The sequence below is a fragment of the Neovison vison genome, chromosome 12, assembly GCF_020171115.1.
Source record: "Neovison vison isolate M4711 chromosome 12, ASM_NN_V1, whole genome shotgun sequence".
NCBI classification, from domain to species: Eukaryota; Metazoa; Chordata; class Mammalia; order Carnivora; family Mustelidae; genus Neogale; species Neogale vison.
The window spans coordinates 8,481,170-8,494,547 of record NC_058102.1 but is presented as its reverse complement, the minus strand read 5'-3'; the positions used below and the strand labels follow the sequence as shown (position 1 = coordinate 8,494,547).

At 42.3% G+C, this 13,378-nt stretch overlaps 1 protein-coding gene across 4 annotated transcripts in view; it reads left to right on the top strand.

The window, feature by feature from the left end:
• TNRC6B (trinucleotide repeat containing adaptor 6B) overlaps window positions 1-13,378 on the top strand; it is a 256,123-nt gene that overhangs the window by 52,138 nt on the left and 190,607 nt on the right. The window lies entirely within an intron of this gene.

Here is a 13,378-nt window from a genome sequence, read left to right as displayed (position 1 = left end):
GTTGCTGCTGGGTTGGAAAATAAGTAAGGAGCGGGCACTTTGGTTTTTTAAGATATTTAGTACGTGACATTTAAAATCTTTTTTTTGTTTTTTGAAAGCTAACTTTTGTCATTATGCTTTATGCTTGTGTTCTTTGGTCCCATGTGGGGGTGAGATTTTAAAGATGTGAGAATAACAGTAGCTGTAAAAATGTGCCCAACATTTCTTTTTTTTTAAAAAACACCTTTATTGAGGTATAATTTACGCACCATAAAATTCACCTGTTTTAGGTGTACAATTCAGACATTTTTAGTAAATGTATACTGTTACGTAATCATCACCACAACGTCATTTTGGAACATTTCCATCAGCCCAGAGAGACCTTTCATTCCCGTTTGCTCGTGGTTCCCACTCCCAGCCCAGGCAGCCTCTAATTTGCTCTGTGTCTCTGTAGACTGGCTGGACATTTCATGTCCGTGGAATTAGACACCATGAGATCTTTTGTGAGTGCCTTCTCTCACTGAGCGTTGTGTTTTCAAGGCTCACCCCACTGTAGTTTTTATCAGTAGCTTGCTCCTTTTTGCTGCTGAGTAGTGTTCCACTGGGTGGATGTACCATAGTGTTGATCCATTTTCAAGCTGATGAACATTTGGATTTTTCCCTCTTTTTGGCTATTATGAATAATGCTGCTGTGAACATTCACCCAGGCAAATGTTTGTTTTTGCTATTACCTAAATCATTAATAACCAATTGAGAAAATTGGGGGAATTTTATTGCAAAATATTTTAATTATTACGGCAATATATTGCAAATTATTATTAAAAATAAATATTTAATGCTTACTTTAAAAATAAAGATCTTATCTCAGACCATATGAGATTGCATTTTTACATTATATTAATTCCTTATTACTCCCTAAAGCCCTTTCCAGACTTGCAACTCAACAATAATCCTGTTGTTTTATTAAGGCAATAAAACCTCATATAATAGAACATCACACTTTAAAAAATACATTTTCATAGTTATTATCACTTCAGACTCGCAAGAGGTAGATAGGACAAGTATTATTACTTGTCCCTCATTTATTGCTACCAGGGGGAGTCTACGCCCATATTCCGAGGTAATTGCTGTAGGAATCTGTCAAGACTGTGCTTCTGGTTTGTGGCATGCACAAGGATAGGGCACCCTTCAGCACCAAAGGACTACTTTTATATGTGATGTAGTTGCCTGTTTGAAGTCTTGGTGGCTTATTCATTCCACAGATACTCACTGAGTATCTACTACATGCCAGGCACTGTGCTAGATGTTAGGGATTGAGGAGTAAAAGATTTAGTCCCTGCTCTCAAGGAAGTAACTGTTCATAATGGGCTGTATAGAGGAAAATAAACTGTAATACTGCACCATGGGAGCCCAGAGGAAGAGTATCTAATGTGCAGGGGCTTCAGGAGGTTACCAGAGTGTATTGATAATAATCATAGTAGCTAATATCTAGTTAATATTAGGTGATAATAATATCTAGTACTTAGTCCTCACTGTCTTACTTTGCATATATTTACTTATTTAATCCTCAAACTACCCAGTGAGGCGGATAATGTTTTTATCCTATTTTACAGATGTGGAAACTATAAAACTAAAGTTTGGTGACTTGACCAAGGTCACAGAATTAGTAAATGGCAGATCTAGAATTTGAACCAGACAGTGTGTCTGTAGAGTCTGTGTCTCCTAAAAATGTTTCTCCCAGAAGGTGATAGATACCCAGGCTGTGCCTTGATGAAAGTTTATACTCAGTTTGGCAGAAGGGTGATTGGGGTGTGTCTGTGTGGTGTTCTGGACTGAGAAATACCATGCGTAAATGTAAAGGACACACCTGGTTGAGAGTGAGTGCGGCAGACTACTTGTAAACAAAAGGTGGGTGGCAAGAGGTGAGGCCAGGAAGACAGGGCTTGGTAATGAAGGGCCGGGATGCCTTCTAAGGAACTTGGGTTCTGTGATCTAATTTTTAAAATTATACAAAAGATACCACTTTTCCCTTTGTATTAGTTCTATTTACATTCATTCCCATTTACTGTGAAATATATCATACAGCCAGGAAAGTGCCTAGAATACAGATGTAAAACTTAATGAATTATTTAATTTTAAATAATAATTCATTCCGAGGTCAAGAAGTAGGACATGACAGGGATGCAGCAGTCCCATTATAGTTTTTTTTGCCAATCAGTCCTCCTTTCCCACCGACAGGTAACCACTCTCCTCATTTCTTTCTTTCGTTTTCCTTTCACCACCTGTGTACCTCTAAACATTACAGTTTGGGCTGATTTTGAACACAGATCACAGGCCATATGTTCTTTTGTATTTGCAAGATTCATCCATGTTTTGTGTGGTTGTTCCTTCATTTTTGTAGCCGTATGGTATTCCGTTGTGTGAATATGCTAGAAGATATTTATCCATTCTGCTGCTCGGTGTGTGGATTGTTCCCAGTGGAGAGCTATTACAAACAGTGCTGGTCTGGATTTTTGTGTCTGTTGGCTGCAAATGCGCATGAATTCTGCTGGATATATATATATACCTGGGAGTAGAATTGCTGGATCATAGGGAAGAATAGTGGAGCATTGTATTCCAAAGTGGATGTAACAGTTTATGTTCACTCAGCTAGTGTAAGGGAGAGCCTGTTGTTCCATATCCTTGGCAACACTTTTATTATCAGACTTCTAAATTTTTAGCCATTCATGTGGTGCCTGGCTGGCTCAGTCGATGGAGTGGGTGGCTCTTGATCTCAGGGTTGTGAGTTTGAGCCCCATCTTGGGTGTAGAGATCACTTAAACTCTTAAAAAATAATAAATAGGGGTGCCTGGGTGGCTCAGTGGGTTAAAACCCCTGCCTTCAGGTCATGATCCCAGGGGCCTGGGATGGAGGTCTCTGCTTGCAGGGAGCCTGCTTCCCTTCCTCTCTCTCTGCCTGCCTCTCTGCCTACTTGTGATCTCTGTCAAATAAATAAATAAAATCTTTCAAAATAATAATTATAAATAAACAAGTAAATTTTTAGCCATTCTGGTATATAATGATATGTCATTATGATTTTCCTTTGTATTTTTCTTTTCTTTTTTTTTTTTAAAGATTTTATTTGTTTATTTGACAGACAGAGATCACAAGTAGACAGAGAGGCAGGCAGAGAGAGAGAGAGGGAAGCAGGCTCCCCGCCAAACAGAGAGCCCGATGCGGGACTCGATCCCAGGACCCTGGGATCATGACCCGAGCCGAAGGCAGTGGCTTAACCCACTGAGCCACCCAGGCGCCCCTTTTCTTTTCTTTTTAAAGATTTTATTTATTTATTTGACAGAGATCACAGGTAGGCAGAGAGGCAGGCTGGATGGTGGGGGAAGCAGGTTCCCTGCTGAGCAGAAAGCCCGATGTGGGGCTCAATCCAGCACCCTAGGATCATGACCTGAAGGCAGAGGCTTTAACCCACTGAGTCACCCAGGCACCCCTCCTTTGTATTTTTCATTGGAGTTTTATTTTATATTTCTCTTACTTCCTAATGAGGCTAGACACTTCTCATATGTTTTGTTGGCCATTTAGATAATGTAGTCTTTTGTTTTTGTTTGTTTGGTAACGTGGCTTATCTAGTCTTCTACCCATTTTCCTATTGATTTATCTTAGTTTTTTCCTTCTTGTTAGAATTCTTTGTTATTTCAAATATGAGCTCTTTGTTGGTTTTATATAGCCTGCTTTTTCATTTTCTTGAGGATGTCTTTTGATGAACCAAAATTCTGTATTTTCATGTCAAATTCATCTGTTTTTTTAATTATAGGTGCTTTTTTGTGTGCTGCTTAAGAAATCCTTCCTTAATGTCATGAAAACATTATACCATGTTATCTTCTAAAAGCTTTATTATTTATTTTTCATATTGAGTTATAAAGTTGTGCTGGAATTGATTTTTGTGACTGGTAATTCTTAATTAACTTGTTAATGCCCCTGCCTTCAATATACTTTTTATATTTTTTTCAGATTTTCTGGCTACCCTCAGCAGGACGGTTGGTCTGAATTACCTAGTTTGCCATTCCCAGAAGCAGAAATCTTTTAAAGTTTTAGTTTCACTTTGACTTAAAAAGGATCTATTCTGGTCTGTAAGGGGGCCTTAAGAAATATGTTGACAAAAAAAAGTAATAAAGACTAAAAACTATGTAGATTCATGGTTGTTTTCATATTTTTTTTGCGAGATCAAAAAGAAGCCTCTGTTTCATCTGTACTTCTTTCAGCTATAAAGTACTTTTCGATAACTTAAAGCTTGCTATATAAAGTGAACAATTGTACCCTACTACTGTAGGGTAATTTTAGAACTAATCATAGCAAAATTTTACATTAAAATTAAATATACTATCAAACATTGACTTTGATGATCAAACAGTTTAACCATGGTAATGGCCTCCCCCTCTTTCTCTGTCTGTCCATATATTTAAACCTCTTTTTTGGCCAGAGATGGACTGTATGCAAACCACATCCAGAATGCTTTTAGTTTATGCCACAAAATATGAAGAAAATGTTTTCAGTTTATGGCAACTAGATCCATGACATATGATGCTCCAGGAACTGTTTTTACAGAGCACAAGATGCACAGGAACAGAATCACAAACTCACATGATTATTGGCAAGGAAAAAACTGGCTACGTGGCTGATGTTAAATTTGCTTTTTAAGACAAGCCAGATCAAGAAATGTCTGAAAAATATGAGGCTGTAGCAGTGAGATGATTTTGCAGTTAGTAAACACAGCCTCCGGAAGCCATGGCAAGGCCGTTTCTTATGAGCCATTTACAGCTTCTAGGAGGAGAGCACAGTGTGGGCGCTAGAGAGGAAAACCTGACGCGGCCTGCAGGGAATGTTGCCGGGGGAAGTAGAGCCTCTCCCGCACGCACGCGCGTGCGTGTACACACACACACACACACACACACAGACACACACACACGCGCACGCGTGCGCACGGTGGTGAGGGTGAAGCTCCTTGTCCCGCTGTTATGCAGAATCCCACCTGGCCCTCCCGATTCTGTTTCTGAGGCTCACAGTGGAGGAGGTTGAGCTTGGTTGTAGCCGAGATGTTAAGAGGAAGCATTGCGTATGTGGAAGTTACGGCTCCCGAGCCACACACTTGCTTCCTGCTCATACCCTTATACCATTTTCTTTTCATTTAAAATTAGTAGTTACTGCAAGTGTGCTTCAACTGTCCTCTGCACTCCCCATCCAGACCCTTTCGGGGGTCCATGAGGTCACAACCGTTTTAATAATACTGACATGTACATGCCTTTTAGACTCACTCTCTCACGAGTGTGCTGTGGAGTTTTCCAGAGGCTTCCTGACATACGATACTGCAAAAGACTGAATGCAAAAGCAGATACGAGGATACAGCTGCTGTCTCATAAGCCACACATTAAAGATATTTGCAAAAGTGTAAAACAATGGTACTTTTCTCAAATTTCTTTATCCTCTAAATATTATTTTTAACTTAAAGATGTTATGTGCAATAATATATTAATATTTTAAATGGATATTTATGAATAAATATCTTAAAATTTTCATAGCTTTAATTTTTAGTATGGGTAAATACTGATATTTTTAACCCACATAAACACTCTTTAGGGCCCTTAATAATTTTTTGGAATTGTAATGAGATCCTTAGACTATAAAACGTTTGTGAATCACTGCTTTAAGTCCCGTCGGTTCTGCTGGACTCCTAGTTTCTCTCTGAGGGCTGTCCTGTTCTGATTGTCTGGCCCATTGTTTTCTCTGAGTTGTCTTAACTTCTGTGCCACGTAGCTTAGTGCTTTTAGTTCTCGTGCAATTGATTGCTGTGCTGATTTTCTTCTCCTTATCAGTAGTGTTAAGATCTCTGAGGACAGGGATCATTTGTTAAATGAGTTTTTTGAGGTGTCCATGATGTACCTGGCTGAGCACAGCATAAATGGTGGTTATCGGTTAATGGTTATCCATTTTATTATCATCTCCAATATAAATATTAAAATTTCCCTAACTCACTGGTTTTATTGGTGAATGCATTTAAAATTTTGTGAACTTTAATAGAAATAGCTATTTGATTTTAAAAAAAGCCTACATCAAATTACTATACACTATGGAAAAAGAATAAAGCCTTTTTGATCATGATTCATCTGTAAATTTGGAATAAAAACTGAACATGTTAATCTGTTTAATTCTGATGCGACCAACAATGGCAGTAAAACCTGGCCATAGCCCCTCGCTCTGAAACGGCGAGCATCACGCTGGGCGCTTAGTAAGCATTCAGTAAAGCGGGCTGAGTTGACTCTGCTGTTTCAGTAGCTGCCTCTGCTGTTCCTGTAGCCGGCAGTCATCATTCCCTACCGTCCCCACCCCCACCTCCAAGTGGTGCCAGCTTGTGTTTAGGTTACTTCTGAAGACCCATCTGTTAAAGGATTGACAGGTCGTCCTAGACTAAGCTAGAAGGCATTAGTTGACCCCACTGAATACGTAGCTGAAAGTGAGCCCATACCCTTTTCTTCATCCCTGCTTCAGACTGAGCTTATTTTTCTTAGGCAGCCATCCTTGACTTACAGAATACATGAATAAATGTAACATTTTTGTGCCGTGGACCTGTCAGTCCCAGAGTTTCCTTCACAGCTTCTCTCTGGAAGTCTAGGGGTCCCGCACAAGTAGCCCTCTGCCCTGAGAGGCCTGTTCTGTGCGCTGCCGCTGTTTTAAATGATGATACAGTAGTAAAGAAGACTCACATGCTGCCTTCAGTAGTCTGTACAACATAAACAAGTCTAGTGGAAATATATACCAGTTGCCACTAACTCAGAACAAGTTCCCATCCAGACCACCTGTGGCAAGAGTGTGGCATTAAGGGGCGCCTGGGTGGCTCAGTTGGTTAAGCAACTTCCTTCAGCTCAGATCATAATCCCGGAGTCTCAGGATCGAGTCCCGCATCCGGCTCCCAGCTCTGCAGGGAGTCTGCTTCTCTCTCCGACCTTCTCCTCTCTCAATCTTTCTCTCTCTCTTTCCCTCCCTGCCCCCCAACCTCTCGGATAGATAAATAAAATCTTAAAAGAAAAAAAAAGTGCGGCATTAAGGAAGCCTTCATAGAAGATGTTTTCCTATACCTGCATCTTGAAGGTGGGGAAGAAATTTGCCTTGTGAGCAGGAAGGCAGTCCAAGTAGAAACAGTATATACAAAGTCACTGGCTCGTGAAGCCTTGTGGTGTTTGAAGAAAACTGAAAGCAGTGTGATGTTGTGAGATGGAGCTGAGAGGTGAACAGGTCCTGCCGGGCTTCGGAAACCACCTAGTGAGAATTGGATTTTGTCCTGAAGGTGGACATTGCACTTTATAAAGGCAATTCTGATGGCAGTGGGGGTACAAGGGTCTTGAGGGTGTTAAAAAAATGGAATAAATCTAGTGAGAAACTGCCAGAACTAATGCAGTGGTAGTAGGAATAGGGAAGAAAGTACATCCTGAACTATTTGGGGACCAGAACTGACAGAGTTAGGTGAGAAGAAGATACTGATGACGGTGCCAGGTTTTTTTACTTGAGTGGGACGACAGTATTCCCAAGTGAGGCCGAAGGAGAAGAACACAGTTTGAGGGAAGATTATGAAGTTTTAGGTGTGTTGCATTTTAGGGACCTGTGGAGCATGAGGCGAAGAGCATTGACCTTGGGCAGTTCATAGAAGGCTTTGAAGATGGTAAGAAAAGTCAGTACTACAGAGATTGGAAGTTTTCAAGACATAGATAGGAGTTGAACTATGGGGGAAGATAAGGATGTGTGTGTATATAAAGAGGGAAAGGGAAGGCCATAACTCCCAAGGAACATACCAGTAATGAAAGGACGAGCAGAGAAAGATTCTCTAGTAAGAGTCTGCAAAGAAATGGTGTAAGAGGTGGCACAAGTAATGAATTTGGCTCCTTCTGTGGGGTAAAGGGACATGATCCATGACAGTTTGGTATCAGAATTGGCCTCAATCCTTGAACTCAGGAGTTGAGTTTGGTTGCCCCACCACAACACGTGTACCCCTGCCCCCATGTGCAGAGGCAGCAGCTCCTCACCCAGCAGCCCTCTGCTCTGTTGTGAATCTGAAAATCAGCAGCGTTGACAAAGGCCTGGGGCAGGCTGCAAGCCCAGGGAGACAGGAGGACCCAGGCCCAGCTAAGAGACCAGCAACTAAAACAAGGTACCCCTGGCTCAGTGACTGCATCTGCACTATCTTTTTTTATTTTTTATTTTTTTTAACATTTTACTGTTAAGTAATCTCTACAACACGGGGCTCCAACTCACAACCCTGAGATCAGAAGTCTCATGCTCCATTGACTATGCCAGCCGGGTGCTCCTGGATCTGCAGTGTCCTTGATATCAAGATAGGAAAGGGTCACCCAAATGGTGAGACTTTCAGGTCATTCTGATTTTTAAATGTGAAAGAGAGGTTAAAACAAAAACAATTGAATGATAGCCATTGTATTTGATAATGGGATTGATAGGGGAAGATGTCCTATTGCAATGATTAATAAGTGAATGAGAGGTAAGGGAGGGTACAAAAGCTAGAGGAGACTTTAGGATTAAAGAAGATGGTATTGAGAATGTGCAGACTGGAACATTTTACAGAACTTCTAAAGTGTTGAACTTTAGTAGAGGTGACCTGAAACTGCAAAGGTAACATTTCCAGATCTTGGAACAATCATAAGGCTTGTGTATTGGCAGGTAAGTAAACCCATCTGCCTGCAGCGGCCCATCTCCTCCACCTGTGCGGCTTGGGCTTTTGATATTATTATTTGTGTTACTTAATTTTTTTTCATGATTTTATTTATTTGACAGAGGGAGAAACACAGCGAGAGAGGGAACACAAGCAGGGGGAGTGGGAAAGGGAGAAGCAGGCTTCCCGCTGACCAGGGAGCTCAATGTGGGGCTTGATCCCAGAAGTCTGGGATCACGACCTGAGCCAAAGGCAGACTCTTAACGACTGAGCCACCCAGGAGCCCCTTTGTGTTATTTAATTAAATCGGTTCCTTCTTCCCCACTTGGGCTGGGTGCCCTACTTATAGAGCTGGACATGTGGTACCCTCCTATCAGCCCCGATTGTCCTGGCATCTGGGCTCGCCTCCTGGAAGGGCCTTTCCGGCTCCCTTGCTGGTGTTTTGCTCCACGCTCACATCTGCCGCTTCACTTAAGATGCCTCTTCCAGACATCTTGCTTGAGTCAGGCCGGTTGCCAATGACGTAAGTGGTCAGGGCTTTCAGCGTTACTTATGACTCAGTTAAAAGTTTATAGTATGCTTGACCCCCAAGCAGCGCAGGGAGCAGGGATGCCTGACCCCCTGTGCAGCTGAAAATCTGTGTATAACTTTGGCCTCCCCCAAAACTTAACTAATTATTGACTGGAAGCCTACCAATAATATAAGCAGTCAATTAACACTTATTTTGTATTTTATATGTATTACATACTGCATTCTTACAATAAAGTAAGCTAGAGAAAAGAAAGTGTTTTGAAGATAATCATAAGGGGAAAAATGGATTTATAGAACTGTCCTATAAAATACCTGCATAGAAGTGAGCCTACACTGTTCAAACCCATGTTGTTCAAGGATGAACTGTGTATTCCTTTTTTTTTTTTTTAATGTTTTATTTATTTGTCAGAGAGATAGAGAGGGAAAGCAAGCACACAAGCAGGGAGAGTACCAGCAGGCAGGGGGAGAAGCAGGCTCCCTGCTGAGCGAGGAGCTGAGTGCGGGACTCAGATCCCAGGACTCTGGGATCATGACCTGAGCCAAAAGCAGATGCATCATGACCTGAGCCAAAAGCAGATGCTTAACTGACTGAGTCAACCAGGCATCCCTCTTTTTTTTTTTTTTTTTTTAAGATTTATTTTATTATTTTAGAGTGTTTGTGAGCAAGGTGAGGAGTGGGGCAGAAGGAGAGGGAGGGGCAGAATCCCAAGCAGATTCCCCACTGAGCATGGAGCCCAACACAGGGCTCAATCCACGATCCCAAGATCATGACCTGAGCTGAAACCAGGAGTCCGATACTCAACCAACTAAGCTACCCAGGCATCCTGAACTGTATATTCTTAATAGTCTAAGTCCCAGAATTATGCCTGGAAATTAAACTGATAACAGTGGGGAGTCCTGGGTGAGGGTAGGGGGCGAGGGGACTGTGATCAAGGAAGAGCCTTATCCATATCACTTGAATTTTTTAAAATGAGAATTAGGCTGAATAATCACATTTGAAAATTAAAACTATGCCATATTAAAGTAGTAAAGTGAATATAATTTATTGGAAATGTCCTTCTTTCCTAGGAAAGATGTAGGCTTGATTGCATCCCATGAGTTCAATTAGGTAGTGGGCTTGGAGGAGCTCTTGAAGTCTACTTGAAGTTTAGCAGGGCCTAGTTGTGATTTAGTTCAAGACCCATGAAACCTTCCCAGCTGCGTGTGGATCTCAAAGCCAGTCTGGTTACTCTGCAAGAGAGCAAACTGGAATGCTTCAAGTCGTTTAGTGCTGTGGCTATATACGATCTGATAGTAGGGTTACAGTGCAGTTGCGAACATTTCAAAATGATGTTTTGAAGGAATTTGCCATTACTCATACCTTAGAAGGAAAACAGTGCTGTAGATAACTTCAAGATAATTCCAAATGTTGATTTTAGAATCAAACGTTATCTTTGTCTTAAGTACAAGTGCATCTGATAAAGGAGGTTCACAGCCCTGCAGAGAAACTAGGGAAACCATTCTGTAAAAACTGGTTTCTAGAGTGCTTGGAAATTGCCCAGTTTCCTTCGCCTGCCTCTCCTCTGCTTCAGCTCCTTTTCCCCTCACTGAACACAGGCAGGCATCTGAGCCCACCAGGCAAGCAGGCAAAGGACTGAACTAGTGTCCTAAGCTTGTCTGTTAACAAGATATGTGATGGTGGGCTACTTTATGAAGTTGGTACAGAGTTTAGATAACTGGTAAGTCTAGAGAAGTCATGGTTAGCCTGGGCAGAAACTAATCAGGATAGAGAACTGAAAATTAGTCAGGGTTGTTCTCTTGACAATCTGTAGGTGACAAAACATGAAAGAATTGAATCTTTTTCTGAGGTGCTGAGGGTCACGCATAACCACATAGCTCATGTCCTCCATGAGAGCCAGACCCGTCTGGGAGGTTCCAGCCCGCTCCTTCAGCTTTTCCTGGTGCCATTTAACGGGGAGGGCTCCACACTGAAGTGCTGAGTTATTGGGAGCCTGTCGGGATTAAGTTCAGCTTGTTTATCCTGCTGGATACCAAATTCTAAGATGGGTAAAACGCAGAGAGCCCTTGTTGTCAAGAAGCCCCCATTGAGTGTAGAAAGCAGACCCTCAGACACTACCCGCATTGTATGGTATATCTCAGAGGAGGGAAACTTAGTTTAGCCAAGGACGGTACAGAAATTCCGGAGGCAGATCTTACAAGAGGAGTAGATGGGAATTAAGCAAGGGGCCCTCAGTGCGTGTGTTTTGGGCAAGGAAACAATGCACAGTCCCTATGAGGAGGATATGAAGTGATGATAGGGCTAGAGAGATCTTGAATTTTACCTTAAAGGTAATGGGTAATTATTGACTGAATCTTGGCAGCAATTTACTCAGAGGTTACGTTTGCTTTTTAGAACAGAAGATGGCTGGGATAACGGTGTGTATCGTAGGAGAATAGGGATAATGATCAAAATATCACTAATACTGGGCGCCTGGGTGGCTCAGTGGGTTAAGCCGCTGCCTTCAGCTCAGGTCATGATCTCAGGGTCCTGGGATCGAGTCCCACATTGGGCTCTCTGCTCAGCAGGGGGCCTGCTTCCCTCTCTCTCTCTCTCTCTCTGCCTGCCTCTCCATCTACTTGTGATCTCTCTCTGTCAAATAAATAAATAAAATCTTTAAAAAAAAAAATCACTAATACTCATCATAGTGCAATTCCATCCGAGATTTATTTATTCAAACACTGCTAAAAAAATAAACGAAGGGAGAGGTGCTGATAGATAAGAGGGCAGCAAGATGCTTTCAAGATTCCCTGAAGCACCATCTCAAATACTAAGATGTGATGTGGAACTAAAGCTGGAACTCGTAGTCTGCAGCCGTGGGGACAGAATACGTTTTCTTGGACAGAAACATTTTTTTAAAGATTTTATTTATTTATTCGACAGAGATCAAAAGTAGACAGAGAGACAGGCAGAGAGAGAGGAGGAAGCAGGCTCCCTGCCAAGCAGAGAGCCCGATGTGGGGCTCCATCCCAGGACCCTGAGATCATGACCTGAGCTGAAGGCAGAGGCTTAACCCACTGAGCCACCCAGGTGCCCCTCTTGGACAGAAACGTTTAAGCTGATTGTGAAACCAAGGGCCCAACTTCCAAACAGTGACAGGTTTTCTGACAGGAGTGCAGACGCTAATCACAGATGAGTTTCCTAGGGCTTGTCCGGCATTCTTTTGACCACTTTTGCACACACACAGAGGTCCCTTCTGGCATTTGTTTCTGCCATTGCAAAATGAAGGGACTGGCTTGGGACCTCTAAATGTCGAATATGTTGTGGCTTTCATTGCATACATATTCGCACATCTGTGTGTGCAGATGTGTACGGATGTATTTCATACATACAAAGAGAGAGACATTCTGTCTGGACATAAATACAGTTTTCACTGCATCCATTAGCAGCTTGCTGTGATCCAGCTTGATTTTGAAGAGGTCCTTCCAGCCATTATTTGGGAGCGGACGGGGGAGGAGCAAGAGTAGGGGCGGGAGACTAGCCAAGCTGCCTCTGCTAGCGAGGAATGATAATGGCAGCGGAAGTGGAGAATTCACACGCTGTGAATCTGAAATGACAGGATTGCTGATGAGGCTGTGAGGGGCCTGGGATAGGGGGAGAAATCCAGGATCGCCCTGAGGTGCTGACCCAAGCACAGGGCAGAGGGTGGTGCCCTTGATAAGACAGTGGGGACGGAAGAATGAGGTTCAGGCAGGGGATGAAGAGGACCATTTGGGTTGCGATGAATCCAAAGTGATTATGAGACATCCTCGCGTCTAATGGAGAAGTTGAAAAGGGAACTTGGCATTTTTCTGGTAGAACACGTAAGGCAAAATCAATAATAAAGGTTTAATACAGGTTTTGGTGTTCCTTCAGAAAGTATTTCTGGTTTTTTTAGAGATTTTCTTTCTTTCTTCATTCATTCATTTATTCATTTATCTAGAGAGAACGTGCAAGTGTAAGGAGGGAGAGGGAATCTCAAGCCAGCTCAGCACTGAGCGTGGAACCTCACGACCCTGAAATCATGAGCTAATCTAAGCTTAAACCAAGTCGGTGTTATACCACCTGAGCCCTCCAGACACCCCTCCGCTCACATTCTTTATTGAGCATGTGGTGGGTGCCCTGCCCTGTACTGTTTTACACAT